General features: G+C 45.1%; 1 long non-coding RNA gene across 1 annotated transcript in view; it reads left to right on the forward strand.

Annotated features, from left to right (window-relative positions):
* LOC147114141 (uncharacterized) overlaps nt 1–9,605 on the forward strand; it is a 109,684-nt gene extending 100,079 nt beyond the window's left edge. The window contains exons 4-5 of the long non-coding RNA XR_015079360.1: nt 3,276–3,322; nt 9,117–9,605. This is a non-coding gene — a long non-coding RNA (uncharacterized LOC147114141). The remainder of the gene's footprint in view (nt 1–3,275; nt 3,323–9,116) is intronic.
* Nucleotides 9,606–15,183: the final 5,578 nt, after the last annotated feature.

Here is a 15,183-nt window from a genome sequence, read left to right on the forward strand (position 1 = left end):
AGTGGCGCAGACCACCTGCTTGTTGTAACGCCCTCCTGATTTTTATCTCATTGATCTGATTTGGGTTCTACAATAGGCAGACGATCTGCTCTGCCAGATTATCGGTGACGCAGCAGCCCAAAATTAAAATCCACTTCGCCGGCGAGCTGCCTGTGGATGCCCAACAGGTGTCTGCAGCTTGCCGGCCTCATCCAAATGAGGTCTGAGGCCCAATCTCAGGTGGGTCTTGAGCCTCGCCATTCTGATACAGGGATCGTTCTCTTTTCTATGCCATTACCTCTTCCAGTTATATATATTTTAATTTTTTTTAAATGAAGACTTTAGCAGAGAAACTCTTATGGGTTAACGTTTCCAGAGTAGTTTTGTGTTGTAGTTTAAAATTTATTGAGAACCAAAATTATAAATTCTGCTTATGTTTACTGAATATAAACATTTATACTTGTATTAACGGCTGGGTAGTACCATGTTTTCAAAACACGTGCCGTCTAACATTACTCTGCGTCATTGGGAAGAGCTATTTACAATAATTTTACCTCATGTTCAAGCTCATCCAAAGTTCTGTCAAGTATGTTTATGGACTAAGCTCTATGTGTACTGACAATGCCAAAATATTACCTTCACAATTTTTTTCCATTCATTTATGATAAGTATCAGGAGAGCTTGCATAACAAGTCAAACAAACACGTGGTACATAATTAGCTGTTCTTGTTGCAAAGGTTATTTTGTCATGGCAGACACAAATTCATATCCAAATTGATTTTTACAGTTGTGTGAAGATGTCTGGCAGCAAACTGAATCTCACAAGCCAGTGACAAGAGGTCGACTTTCAATCTTGAGAGCTTTATGCAACATATTGGGATTAAAATTTGATTTAATTCTCAAATGGGGCCTTCACCAATAGACTTACTGGCATGGAACTTGTTTGCCAACTGGCACAATGAGAAGTGTGGCAGACTCATACGAAAACGTATTGCCTATCCCAGCAACGGCTGTGTAAATACCATATAAGCCTCAAAATAGAATGCTTCATTTGGCACTGTGACCTGTGGGGCTACTTTTGCTATCAAAGCCAGGGCCAACACGGGTAGTTGAAATAGGATTGTACGCTTTGACTTCATCCCTCTCCCCAACCCCGCCAAAAAAAATCCAAAGCTTCTTGGCACATATCCCATTAATCAAAGTTAAAAAGCAGATCCTTTACTTCACTGACATCTTTCACATATTGGTGCCTCTTGCCTCTCACTGCCATACCTCGCCTTCAGCAAGTTGGACAAAACAGGCAGGAGTTTCCGCTCAGTTGCACTGGTTTTTTCAGCACAATTCGCCCAAAAGCGGCCAAACCAGCGCAAAAGAGCGAGGAATTTCAAGTGCAGTGCGCATCAAGTTTCTGCGCTCTTTTGAACTAGTTTAAAAAACATTCCACTGGAAGCTGGCCCTGCCCACAAAACTGGCCAAGCCCCCAGGTTGAATTAATCACCATTGCAAGTTTCTCCTAATTGCATCCGTTTGTGGGTCTTCAAGGAGGCTCTTAAAGTTAAGACTTTTTTTAGGTGCAAGGGCACTAATAGGCACGTTTTAAAAGCATTTAAATATTCTTATTTTAATTTACTAAGAAACTGACTACTGTACACCAATGTAACTAGTAAATGGTTCAGTGTAGTTTTTTAAAAGTCAGTTTCAATTATTTAAAATCAGGTTACTCACAGGTGGTGGACTAGACACTGATCAAAAATTCTTAATTTTTGCGATAAACCCATTTTCAGCTGAATAGTTTTTAATGCAATTTTTTTTAAATTACGTTCTAAAACATTGCCCAATTGTACTGGTTCATGGAATGTTTTACATTTGGTGATATGCAAATGAGTTTGAGCGGAAACTTGAGCAAAAAAGATTTCTTAAAACTAGCGCAATTTTGAGTGCAATTTGCGCCCGATCGCCGATTGCGCCTAAAGTGGAAACTCTTGGCCAATGTCATTAATCCCAACATAAATAAAAAGAGAAAATGCTGAAAATACTCAGCAGGTCAAACAGCAGCTGTGGAGAGAGAAACAGAGTTAATGGCCTAGAAATTCGGTTGGCTTTGCGCCCAGTTTTCGCCCAAAGAGGGCTTTTGCGCCAATAGAGGAATTCGCGCTGATATTCAGCGCTGCGGTAATGGTGGCAGTAGCCGGTAGCGCTGCGCCGGCACCGATGACGTCATCGGTGTGCGCAGTGCCCCGTTTCCGCCCCGATGCCGGCCCGAATCCCATATTCAGTTGCCACCGCCTCCTCCGTGGCAGCCGCTACTTACATCCGGAGACCAGGGCCTTACTGCAGCCTTAGTGGGGCGCATAAAGGTGGAGGTGCGGCCGGCCGCTTTTTCGGCGGCCGCCTGCCCGCACCTCCTTCCCCGGCCTCCTCCACCACACCCCCCGCGGCATTGCCGGCTGCTTTCCGCGAGCCCGGCACTTCTCCGTGGTGCCGGGCTCATTTGCCAGCACAATCCAGCGGCGATCTCCCCGTTGCAGGCACCTCCACCTTAAGAGAAGGAGGAGGCCTGCAGTACCGCAGCCTGCCGCACCGCATCGGGTGGCGCAGCGGCGCCTACAGCGCTGAAATTCAGTTTCAGCGCCCCAAGCGGGGGCGGGCACACCCTGGAATAGCGCCCGGTTCCGACTTGGGGCGCAAAAAACGAATATCTGACGGGCGCAACTGTCTCCGCGCTCAGCGCTAACTTTTGGGCGCAAACCAGCTGGCGGGCCCAAACTGAATTTCTAGGCCAATGTTTCAGGCCGGTGACCTTTCATCAGAAACGTTAACTCTGTTCCTCTCTCCACAGATGCTGCCTGACTTGCTGAGTATTTCCAGCATTTTCTCTCTTTATTCGAGATTTCCAGCATCCGCAATATTCTGCTTTTGGTTTAATACCAACATGTCTATTAAAGTAAATCCTCATTTAGTTGCCAGAGACAGTCCTCTGTAAGGCAAAAGTAGTCCTGCTTCTTAATTTCCCCCTTCCCCTTCCACCCTTTGTAAGACAATTGCTCCGCTGTGGCACAGCATAAGTTCTTCTAAAGGCTCTGGAAAGAATTAGCATGCAACTGACTTCAGATAGGGTAGTGCCAGTGTGATTATATTCTGCCTTCCTTTATGTGTGTAAACTATTGCACCAGGATTTGTTGCCAGTCTTTTGTGCAAGCTAATATAACAAGGGACCTGAAACGTGTGCAGTTGTTTTTACCAGAGGTTTTGTCAAGGAAAATTCTGAAAGCTTTTTTCTAATGGTTTGCAAATAGATAACAAAGGGCCATAGACTGGGGGTCATCACAAGAAGAACAAACAGGTAAGCTACAAAAATTGTTTCACACAGACGGTAAATTGAAGATGGAATGCTTTATCACAAGTAGCTATTGAGACAGAAAATAGAACATCATTTAGAAGGGAATTGGATAAGTATTTGAATGGGAAGAATATAAAAGGGCCAAATTGTCTCTGGCTGTGGTATAATTTTTGTGATTCTATTATGGCACAATCTATTGGTGAACTAGAAGGTACTCAAATGCTTCAGATATTTCCTCTTGCTCCATTCCATAAGAGAAAGGCACTAAATAGAGGCCAGGTTTTCTTCTCCACCTCATACCACCATAAGAAGAGAGAGAAAATGAAAGGATGAGTTAACACCCCCTGCCATTCTCACGGGCCTCCCACAGATAAGCTGCAGTGCAGTACTGGCAGAGGCATGGAAACAGATAAGCCTTATGCTGGCAGCCTTAATAATTTCTCCTGCCAGTTTCCACAGATGATGTCACCCAGTGCATACTGTTTAATCGAATATATTCCAACAAAATCAACAAGATTAAATAGAAATAAGCAAATGGGTGTTAAAGATAATCTTAATTTTTTTTAACTGTTTAATTTTTTTTTAAAGACCCACTGACGGCGAGACTCCCTTTTCCAAAGGAATACTTATAGTGAATGTCCATTTCTGTAAAAAGCATTTTTAATCTCCTCCTCGTCCTTTATGCTCCCTGATCCGTGAACCACTTCCCAGCTGAAAGGTCAGATATATGACCAGCTCTTGGTCTACTTACAATTCAGCTCTGAAGTGAGCCATTTGGATATGCACAAGAGAAAGAGCTCAACACCTTCCCATGGCGACACCGCTGAGATTGGGAATTGACCATGTAGAGGAAGGCACCCTATGTTGCAATGCATGAGTGCCCAAAAAAGCTATGCTATCTCTGAAACTATCTTTTTAGAGGAGGCCTGATGATGTGACTCCCTCTTTAAAAGGGATACTGGTGACAGGACTGCCACTTTAAAAGCCACAGGGATGGCAAGACCCTTTTTTTAAATTGGGGCTATGTTAGTGATGCTCTCTTTCTCAGATGTATGAGTGGTGAGCCTGGACGATGAGACTGTTTTCTGCAGGTTGCAATGAAGCCAAGGGCATGTTTGCAGATACATTAAAAAGAATCTTAACGATAGCTTTACATAAATAGTTAAAGATCTTTTCATATGCTAGAGTTATACACTTGCTTCCATTCTTAATGGTAAAAGCAAGATTATCAGTCAGATTGGAGCAGAGGAGGTCCTGCTATAACTGTTTATTTGATTGATGGATAACAAGCCATACATATACAGCAAAATCTTTTTGAAATTTGTTTCATGAAGAATTATTTGTTCATATACAGCAAAATCTTGGTTAAGCTGGTTTGAGTACTTACAAACATAGGACAAACATACTAAACGGATGGACAGGAAAAGACCAGCTGATTCATCAAGCCTTTCCCATACAGTCATGTTGCAAATAAAATCATGACCCCCCAGTGCTGTCCATCCACCAAAAGCCGTATCAGCTCCTGGGAGAGGCGAAAAACAGTTTTAAAATCTTAGGCCAAGTAAGGGAAATGGAATTCTGGGAAATTACTATCCAAGCCCCGAATGTGATCACAATGGGCCCAATTTTCCGACCACCACGGATGAATACGAGGTGTGTACGCACCCATAGGGGCCTCACAAGTGCCGGGTACCCGGCATTTGCGATTTGTCAAGAATTCTCTTGACAGATCATCTGCCTGCTCGGGAAAAGGGCCTCCGCGGGCAGAGAATTGCATTTTCTGCACAACTTCTGCCCGCTGAAAACCTTTAAAAATTTTACGCCTGGTAAAAGCGTAAGGCCTGCTTTTTACCAGCATAAGAGTTTTTTTTTTAATTTAATATTTTTTTCACTCATTTATAATTTTAAAAGACTTTTTAAAAAAGTAAGTTTATTTCTAGCCCCGTATAATTTTTTTTCACAAAATTAAAGTTTTGTTTAAAATATTTAATTTAATGTAATTTTAACTAATTTTAAATACATGATTAAAAAAAAAAATTATTTAATGTTTAACTGTGTTATTTAAGTGATCCCCATTTATACTTTTGACAGTTCCGTGCATAGAGAACTGTCAAAAATGTGAAGGGGGATTCCTTTCTTTGATTGGTTCCCCATGATTGTGAACCGCGTGTGCCCCTGGGATACCTGGGCCTCTGCACGCGGACCAGGAGAAGCCCAGGATCGAAGTCTCAGGACCTACGGAGCCGGCAGGTAAGTGCGTAGATTTTTTCCGATTGGAGGTATCCGCCCGCACAAAGCCTCCAATGGGAAAATCAGGTCCAAAGAGTTCCAGGAGACCAACACCCAATATCCCACCTACCTTTTGTATGCGGTGGTATCAGCCTCAACCAGGAACTCATCCAGTTCCCTTCTGAATACTTTCAACAAGTCTGCACTCACTCCATGAGTCGACAACTTGCTCCCACGGTTGATGACTCTCTGCCGATGACAAATCTAATTTATTAATCTGTTTTTACTTTGCACAGTAAAGAATACTCTTAGTCACCTAGGGGTCGAGATTCCCCTCATTTGCGCCTCTGGTGGGAGGCGCTACCAGGTAGCGCCCTGGTCTCCTGCGCCCAGAGCTCATGATGTCATCTCAGTGCACAGCACCTCGGTAGCGCCTCGGAAGAAAAATTTGCAATTGGCGATGTTACCGACTGCTGCAGGGGTCGCGAACAGTGAGGCCAGCCGCTCGCGGGGCGCAACTTAAAGGCGCGGTGGGCGGCTGGCCAAAAGAAGCTGCCGATTTTTTAAAATATTTCTTTTCGGCCACCGGTTGTGACGTCCGTGCCGCGATCGGTCAGCCCAGCACTCTGCACGAGTGCCGGGCTGATCGCGCGGCACTCCTGCTCCCCGGTGGCCCACATATCTAAAAATAAACCTGCAGGGCTCGCAGTGTGGGGCCCTTTCCTTTAATGCAGGGAAGAGCCCCTGCAATGCGGCAGCGCCATGCTTGGCCACTTGTGGCCCTGCTGAGCACATCACCCCGGATCGGAACATTCCCCACCTCTTGCCCTCCAAGAGGTAAGTGCAGCACTTGATAACGCTCCACTTCCCTCTTGGAAGAAAAAATGGGAATTTAACTAATGTTTGAAAAGCTTAGCGCCTAACTTTCCAAACAATTTTTACTTAGCGCCCCAAACGGCCCTCATGGGGAATTTCACCCCCCTAACTTTTGCCGGGTAGGAATGGATGTTGTCAGAACCAGATTGGTTGAAGGGCAGGAATGGAGCCTGACAGAACCAATCAGTTCAGTTGGAAGGCAGGACTGGAGGTTGTCAGAACGAATCAATTTGATGTTACTTTCTCCCACTGTTGGTTGCACGTTGTTGGTTGCACACAAACTTGAGGCAAAAAGAAAAGTTTTAAGATGAGATGATTATTTCTGAGAGCCACAGTTACAAGTGTGTTTATTTAATGTTTGACCCCCCAAAGAAGTTACATGTGACAACTAAACTGCTAAAATGGATCTTATAAAAATATTTGATTTCCAAAACTCTCTGGATCATGCATGGCCGATGTCTTATATGAAATTCATTCCAGTTACAGCACAGGCACGATGGGATGACTGGCCTCCTTCTGTGCTGTATCATTCTATGACTCTAAGTGCAAGATCTTACACTTTGGAATCAAAAATGGAGACACATTTACTAAACAAATGATGTAGAACTAGTCAGGTCAGGGTGAGAGGCTGGAAGAGATCCAAAAATGATACCAGGTTCCACATTGAGCATGTTTGTTCAGTGCTTGCAAGTAGCAATTAATAAAGCAAACAGAATGCTGAGCTGTATTGTCAAATCAATAGAGTTTAAACTTAGGTCATCAAGCTGTGTAGTTTTGCGGTCAGGCTGCACCCTGAATAGTGCATTCAGTGCAGGTCACTGACGTACAAGAGACATCAAACCCTAGGAAGAAATGATTAAAAAGGCCAAAGAGGCTGATCTCTACCGTCAGAGGACTGAGTTATGAAGAAAGGTTAGATAAACTTGGACTCCGCAGCCCTGACAGGAGACAAAGAAGAGGGAACTTTATAGATGCCTAAATGGAAGAGAAAAGATAAACCCTGAGCATTATTTGAAGTTAAACCATGACAGCAGCACAAGGGGGCATGGGCACAAACTGGTAAAAGGTAAGTTCACGACTGCTGTCAGGAAGAACTTCTTCACAAAGAGAGTGATTAATGCCTAGAATGGTCTTCCAGGCACATTAGTGGAGCCAACCTTCTGGAGTCATTCAAGAGGCAGTTAGATGTTGTGTTACAGTAACAACAATTTGCATTTATAGAGTACAATTAATGTAGAAAAACCTCCCAAGGTGCTTCAGAGAGAAGCTGTCATTCACACCTGTTTGTGGACGAATTATAGTGCCTTGTTATATTATAGAACTTCGAAAGCTGTCTTCAATTTGTTCACCAGCTTGTGGTGGAGATCAGTTTTCTTACTGTGCAGTAACCGAGGACAGAGCACGCACTGTCTGTAATACAGAGGTGAATAGCCATGAAGAAATGTGAGCAGCTCCATTAATAATCAGTAAGAGTATAATAGAATGCAAATCTCAAACTGAAGGCAGCCCATCAGGCCCACCCAAGAACACAAAATTCAGGTCCTCATGCCTGTTCCTGCAAACTAACGCTGTAAATGAAGGGTTCTCAAAATTCCCGCACTCCCCAAATTATGGATCAAGGGACCCTGTTTGGACAAGTTATTAAAAACAGGGTACCCAAAATGGCTTCTGCAACCTCGTGACCAAAACTGACAGGATTTTAAAGCAAGGCCCTGCAGACAGGCAGGCCCGGAGACGAAACTTAAAATGCAGGAATCTGTGAAAAGACTCTGGAGCCAGACAGCCAAAGAAACACAAAATATGCATTCATTCGACTTGAAACAGATCAAGCTAGAATGGGCCTAAAATCGAGGCCATTAGGTTTCTGCATATTTAATCGGTAACAGCTCACAGTAGCCATTAAGTCAGGATGGGGACTGTTAGATCCGTGTATCTTGATGTTGTGTGTCCTTCAATAATTAGACAAGAGACTGCAGGGAACAATCAACAGGTGTTTACTGGATGAGGGTTACTCTAAAACTAACTGTACAGATCCCTACTCAGGGTTTATATACAGGTGTGGTCACTGCCGGTACTATACAGTATACAGGAGCTGTAAAAAGTAGTTCTCCCCTTAAAGGTACATACACTACAGGGACAATTAAGTTTCATCCATGACAAACAACCAGGACATCAAGGCCATTAGACCCGGAGACAACCATGCCACAAGTCATTAAAGTAAATGGCTGTAATCATTTTAAACGAGCCCGCCAAAAGTTAGACAAAGGACTGACCTGATTTGGCGAGCAGATAAGGTTTGAAGAACGGATATAATTGTAGGCCCATCAGTGGCAATTGCTCTCTTGACTCTTATCGCTCTTATCTCTTGCTTGTGGCTTTGGCCTGCTGCCTCTCATTCTCATGCCCTGGCCTCGTGGCGGGCTCTCTTCTCGCTCCCCATGCTGCTCAACAACCAAGGACGCCCATTACACTGGGGTCAAACGCGGGAGGAGAACGAGACCCGAGTTCAAAACCACACAGGACACACAGGCCACAAACGGGCAGACGAGACGAGATGAGATGAAGAATAAGGTAAAGGCAGAGAAGGGCAGCGGAAAGACGCATTGGGGGACAAACGCCCAGTTATAAGCTGGTGTTTGGTGAATAAGTTGGTGTTACATGCACGGACAGTAAAACCCCGTTTTTTTTAAAGAATATGCTGGTGTTCGAAGCATGGGTAGTAAAATCATTTAGACGGTAAAGACCGCCAACCGACCCCCAACCGCCACAATACCGCCGACGACCACCCGAGGAGGAAGAAGAAGAACACCCATTGCAACTCGACGACGACGGTAGCTGAGGAAAAGGAGGGTGCTTCGCATAAACAACTTCAGCGCCGCGCCCTGAGACCACGTGGCGACGGGATACCCCAAAGGACAGCAAGAGCGGACCTCAAAACCCACCAGTTAAAGCAACAGGTTTTGGGTTGGTGAGCATGAATACCTGGCCCCTCATAGCTTAATCTAGTTAGGTATAGGGGGTGGGATAAGGATAAGGGGATTTGTTAATGTAGTTGTTTTCCCTCGATGTGCCGTGTGTTCCCCATTCCCATATAAGTGTAATTGTTTATGCCTGTATTCATACCAGTAATTTTCATAAGATTGTTTTATTCTGCTTTTAATAAAATTTTAGTTTTTTTTACACCAAACCACTTGTCTACTCGATTTTCTGTATCGCCGCCTGTACCTAAGTCCGGTGTCTAGAACCCAGGGGTGTGGGAGCGATCCGAACCGTTCAAAAGACAGTCAGAGGTGAAGCTGACTAGGTGCACGCCACCCCCTACAACGTCCTTAATTTGCGGTCAGCAGTGAAGCAAAGGCGCTCGCCGCTGGCCCTGAAGAAAGCTGCCCACAGAGATCTCGCGATCTCTCTGTGGCGAGAGGTTTGCCTTTTTCGACGTTCAATTGATTGCAGCACTCGGTCATGAGGATGCCCAGCGAAAAGCTGCTGTAACGTCAACAAGCTGTCCAGGCAGCACATTGAAGAATTCTCACAGACGGGAAATGAGGAAATGAAAAGCAGCTTTTATCCAGACATTTTAAAAAATGTTACAGAGAGCAAAATAAAGATTGTGATGCTCACATGGGGATAAGGTAGAAGCTGAAATATCATGAACAAACTCTAAAAAAAAAGTTTTTTTAAGTTTTTTAAAAATTGTAATTTTTATCAATAATGGAGAAATTTGACACTCCACAAATATAAAAATTAGATTTTCAGGGCCAGAATATTTGTTAAAACCTCGGTTACACCTATGCCATGCAGGCTTAACATTTAATGGCGTATTTAACAACAATATTACTGCAGGAAAGCCCAAAGAAAGGGTAGGGCCTATTAGAGATCATGAGGGTAATCTGTGTGTGGAGGATGGAGACTTTTAATGAATACTTTGCGTCTGTTTTCACAAAGGAGAGGGGTGAAGCAGACATTGCTATTGTGGGGGAGGAGTGTGAAATGTTAGATGAAATAAATATAGTGAGAGAGGAAGTACTAAGGGGGTTAGCAGCTTTAAAAGTGGATAAATCCCCAGGCCCGGATAAAAAGTATCCCAGGCTGTTAAGCAAAGCAAAACAGGAAATAGCAGAGGCCCTGACCATCATTTTTCAATCCTCTCTGGCTTCAGCTGTTGTGCCAGAGGACTGGAGGACTGCTAATGCGTTACCCTTGTTTAAAAAGGGAGAAAAGGATAGACCGAGTAATTACAGGCCAGTCAGCCTAACCTCGGTGGTGAGAAAATTATTGGAAAGAATTCTGAAGGGCAGGATAAATCTTCATTTAGAAAGACACGGATTAATCAAGGATAGTCAGCACGGATTTGTGAAGGGAAGGTCGTGTCTGACAAACTTAATTGAATTTTTTGAGGAGGTAACAAGGAGGGTAGATGAGGGTAGTGCATTTGATGTAGTGTATATGGACTTTAGCAAGGCTATTGATAAGGTTCCACATGGCAAACTGGTCACGAAGTTAAAAGCCCATGGGATCAAGGGCAAAGTGTCAAGTTGGATTCAAAACTGGCTCGGAGAAAGGAAGCAGAGGGTAATGGTTGATGGGTGTTTTTGTGACTGGAAGGCTGTTTCCAGTGGGGTTCCGCAGGGCTCAGTACTAGATCCCTTGCTTTTTGTGGTATATATCAACGATCTTGACTTGAATATAGGGGGTATGATTAAGAAGTTTGTAGATGATACTAAAATTGGCTGTGTGGTTGATACTGAAGAAGGAAGCTGTAGACTACAGGAAGATATCAATAAATTGGTCAGGTGGGCAGAACAGTGGGAAATGGAATTCAATCCGGATAAGTGTGATGTAATGCTTTTGGGGAGGGCTAACAAGGAAAGGGAATACACATTAAATGGTAGGACACTGAGTAGTGTAGAGGAACAAATGGACCTTGGAGTGCATGTCCACAGATCCCTGAAGGTAACAGGCCAAGTAGACAAGATGGTTAAGAAGGCATACGGAATGCTTGCCTTTATTAGCCGTGGTTTGGAAATTCATTGGCAGGATAGGTGCACCAACATCAGTGTTCTCACTCAGGCCAACATCCCCAGCATCGAAGCTTTAACCACGCTCGATCAGCTCCGATGGATGGGTCACATCATCCGCATGCCCGATACGAGACTCCCAAAACAAGTGCTCTACTCGGAGCTCCGGCATGGCAAGAGAGCCCCAGGTGGGCAGAGGAAATGCTTCAAAGACACCCTGAAAGCCTCCTTGAAAAAGTGCAACATCCCCACCGACACCTGGTGTTATGTATTGTGTGTTCTCCTCCCACCTGTGGTGGCGCTGTCACAGGAGATAAATGGTTAGGTGTTCTCGGTTAAGTTTAGCTCTCTTTGTTCGGAACTTGCCAGAACTTCCTTTCCTTCCATTAAAGCACTTCATGTTTGAATCTCTGAGTTCTGAGTCCTAAATTGTGTCTAGGTAGAAAGGTACCGACACAACAAGTGGCAACGAGGAGCGGACAAATCTGCATACGTTAGGAGTGCAGTGAGTAAACAGAAAATTTAATTTGAAACGTGAGATGGCTACTATATTAGGAAACATCGGTGATTTTGATGAAAATATGGAGCAATGGAGCGCTTATACAGAACGTTTTGACTATTTTGTATTGGCGAATGCGGTGGCAAATGAAAAGGTCGTGCCTACCTTTTTGAGTGTAATCGGGCCGAAGACATTCAATTTACTTCGCAGCCTCGTGCAACCAGATAAGCCAGGAACTAAAACATATAAGCAACTAGTGGAAATTCTTGGAGCACATTTTTCACCAAAACCTCTGGTTATTGCTGAGAGATTTAGATTTCATCAACGGAATCAAGAGGAGGGGGAATCAGTGACGATGTTTATTGCTGCTTTAAAAAGGTTGTCGGAACACTGCCAGTTCAAGGAGGTGCTGAATGACACCATTAGAGACAGACTTGTGTGTGGACTGCAAAATGCAGCCACACAGAAGCGCCTTTTTACTAAGGACAACCTTACTCTTGAAAAGGCCATTGAAGTTAGTGTCTCCATGGAGATGGCGGAAAAGGAAGCTCACCAGTTGAGTTCAACAGGGAGAGTTCACAAGGTGTCGTCTGAGCCTAAAGGTGCGCGGAACGGCACGTGTTACCGTTGTGGGAAAATGGGCCATCACGCTAATGACTGCTGGTGTACGGAGCTGGAATGCCGAAATTGTGGCAAAAAGGGTCACATTGAACGCGCCTGTAGAGGTAAAAAAAAGAACAGACAGAGCTGGGACGCATGGAAGCAAAATGTCTGTATTTGGACAAGAGAGGAAAAAGAGTGTTCATTCAGTGCAGTATGATGGAACAAGCAAAACAGAGGGGAGCGACACCTCTGAGGAGGAAGAGGTGCACATACTGACGGTTGCAGGTGATTTAAATGGCTACTGGGTGTCACCACTGGTGGAGGGACAATCAGTGCGGATGGAGGTGGACACAGGCGCGGCTGTGTCCCTTGTTTCAGACACTGTCTACAACAAAATGCTAAAGCATCTTACCCTTCAGCCAACAAACATTGTGCTAAAGACGTATACCGGTGAACCTGTGGCCATGAGAGGCGTCATTGAGGTGACAGTTAAATTGAATGGACAGACTGCAAAACTGCCACTATATGTGGTAAAGGGAAATTACCCATCGCTACTGGGACGTGCGTGGCTAGAAAAAATCACGCTGGACTGGCCTGCAGTCCGCATGATGTCAAAAGGGGAGTCAGGTCTGACTGCAGTGTTAAACAAACATGCAGAACTCTTCAATGGGGAACTTGGGAGCATGAAAAAGATCAGTGTGAGACTGGACATTAAACCTGACAGCAAGCCGAAGTTTCACAAAGCCTGATCCGTACCCTATGCAATTAGGCCAAAAGTTGAGGCTAACTTGGAGGCCTTAGTCGAGAATGGAGTCCTGGAGCCTGTGAGCGTGAGCAAATGGGCTACACCCATTGTTCCTGTCCTGAAAAAGGATGGATCTGTTCGAATCTGCGGGGATTTTAAAGTGACTATTAACCCGGTGCTGTCTGCGGAACAGTACCCTCTTCCCCTCATTGATGATCTTTTTACGGGCCTGGCCGGAGGGCAAAAGTTCAGCAAAATATACTTATGCCAGGCTTATCTACAAATGCATGTCGATGACAAATCAAAGGAGCTGCTGACAATTGTGACACACAAGGGGCTATACAGGTACTGCCGCCTTCCGTTTGGAATTATGTCAGCCCCTGCTCTATTCCAAAGGGCAATGGATCAGATTTTGAGTGGACTGCCAGGAGTCCAGTGCTACCTGGACGACATCCTTGTCACTGGGACAAATGAGGAAGATCATCTTCTGAACTTGGATACGACACTACAACGACTGAAAGAGTACGGACTCAGAGTTCGTAAAGACAAATGTGAATTCTTTCAGTCTTCAGTTGAGTACCTGGGGCATGTGATTGACGCTACTGGCCTGCATAAGGCGCCGTCAAAGGTCAAGGCGACCGTGGAGGCCCCAGCACCCCAGAATGTGAGCCAGTTACGTTCATTTCTGGGGCTACTTAACTGCTATGGGAAGTTTATTCCAGACTTAGCAACATTGCTGAAGCCGTTACATCAGTTGCTATGTCAAGGCAAAATATGGAAATGGACTGAACTGTGCAATGAAGCTTTCGCCCAAGCAAAGAAAGCATTGCTGAAATCGGAGGTCCTGACACACTTCAACCCAAAGCTACCCGTGCAGCTAGCATGTGATGCATCACCATATGGTGTGGGAGCAGTCATATCCCACATCATGCCTTCGGGTGAAGAGAAACCTATCGCCTTCACATCATGCACCTTGAACAAGGCCGAGAGTAACTATGCGCAGATCGAGCGCGAGGCCTTGGGAATCGTTTTTGGAATTTGAAAATTTCATCAGTACCTGTTTGGGAGAAGGTTCACACTCCTGATGGACCACCGTCCATTGACTTCAATCTTCGGGCCCCACACCGGAATTCCGTCTCTCGCTGCAAGCAGGATGCAAAGGTGGGCTTTACTGTTGTCAGGACACACATACGACATCAAATATCGCAAATCAGACTTGCACGGCAACGCAGACGGTCTCTCGAGGCGACCCTTGCCTGTTACTCCCCCAGAGCCTCATCAGATAGACATCTTCTACTTTAGACAAGTGGAGGGAGCACCTGTCACTGCAGTTCAGGTGCGAAGGTACACCCGCAATGATCCAGTCCTGTCTGAGGTAATGGACGATGTCATTCGAGGGAGAGCTATAGGAGATTCTCCTAGTTTGAAACCTTATGTTTCAAAAAGAAGTGAGCTCTCCGTCCAGGCAGGTTGTCTTCTTTGGGGACGCCGTGTCATCATTCCGCCACCTCTGAGGGAACCTATACTGCGACAACTTCATACAGGCCACAGTGGGATGGTTCGGATGAAGGAAATGGCAAGAAGCTACTTCTGGTGGCCAGGTCTCGATGGGAATATTGAGGAGAAAGCCAAAACATGTTCCCCATGTCAAAGAGTCCGGAATGTTCCACAGCTGGCAACCCTACACCCCTGGGATTGGCCTGCAGAAGTGTGGCAGCGAGTACATGTGGACTTCGCCGGTCCTTTCGAAGAGAAAATGTTTATGGTGGTTGTGGACGCTCGTAGCAAGTGGCCGGAGGTCGCTGTGATGAGGTCTACCACAGCAGAGAAAACAATTGAGAAACTTGGTGAGATGTTCAGCCATTATGGCTCACCGGAACAACTCGTAAGTGAC

This window comes from Somniosus microcephalus, chromosome 8, assembly GCF_052327205.1.
Source record: "Somniosus microcephalus isolate GS21.2 chromosome 8, FLI_Smic_1.0, whole genome shotgun sequence".
Classification (NCBI taxonomy): Eukaryota; Metazoa; Chordata; class Chondrichthyes; order Squaliformes; family Somniosidae; genus Somniosus; species Somniosus microcephalus.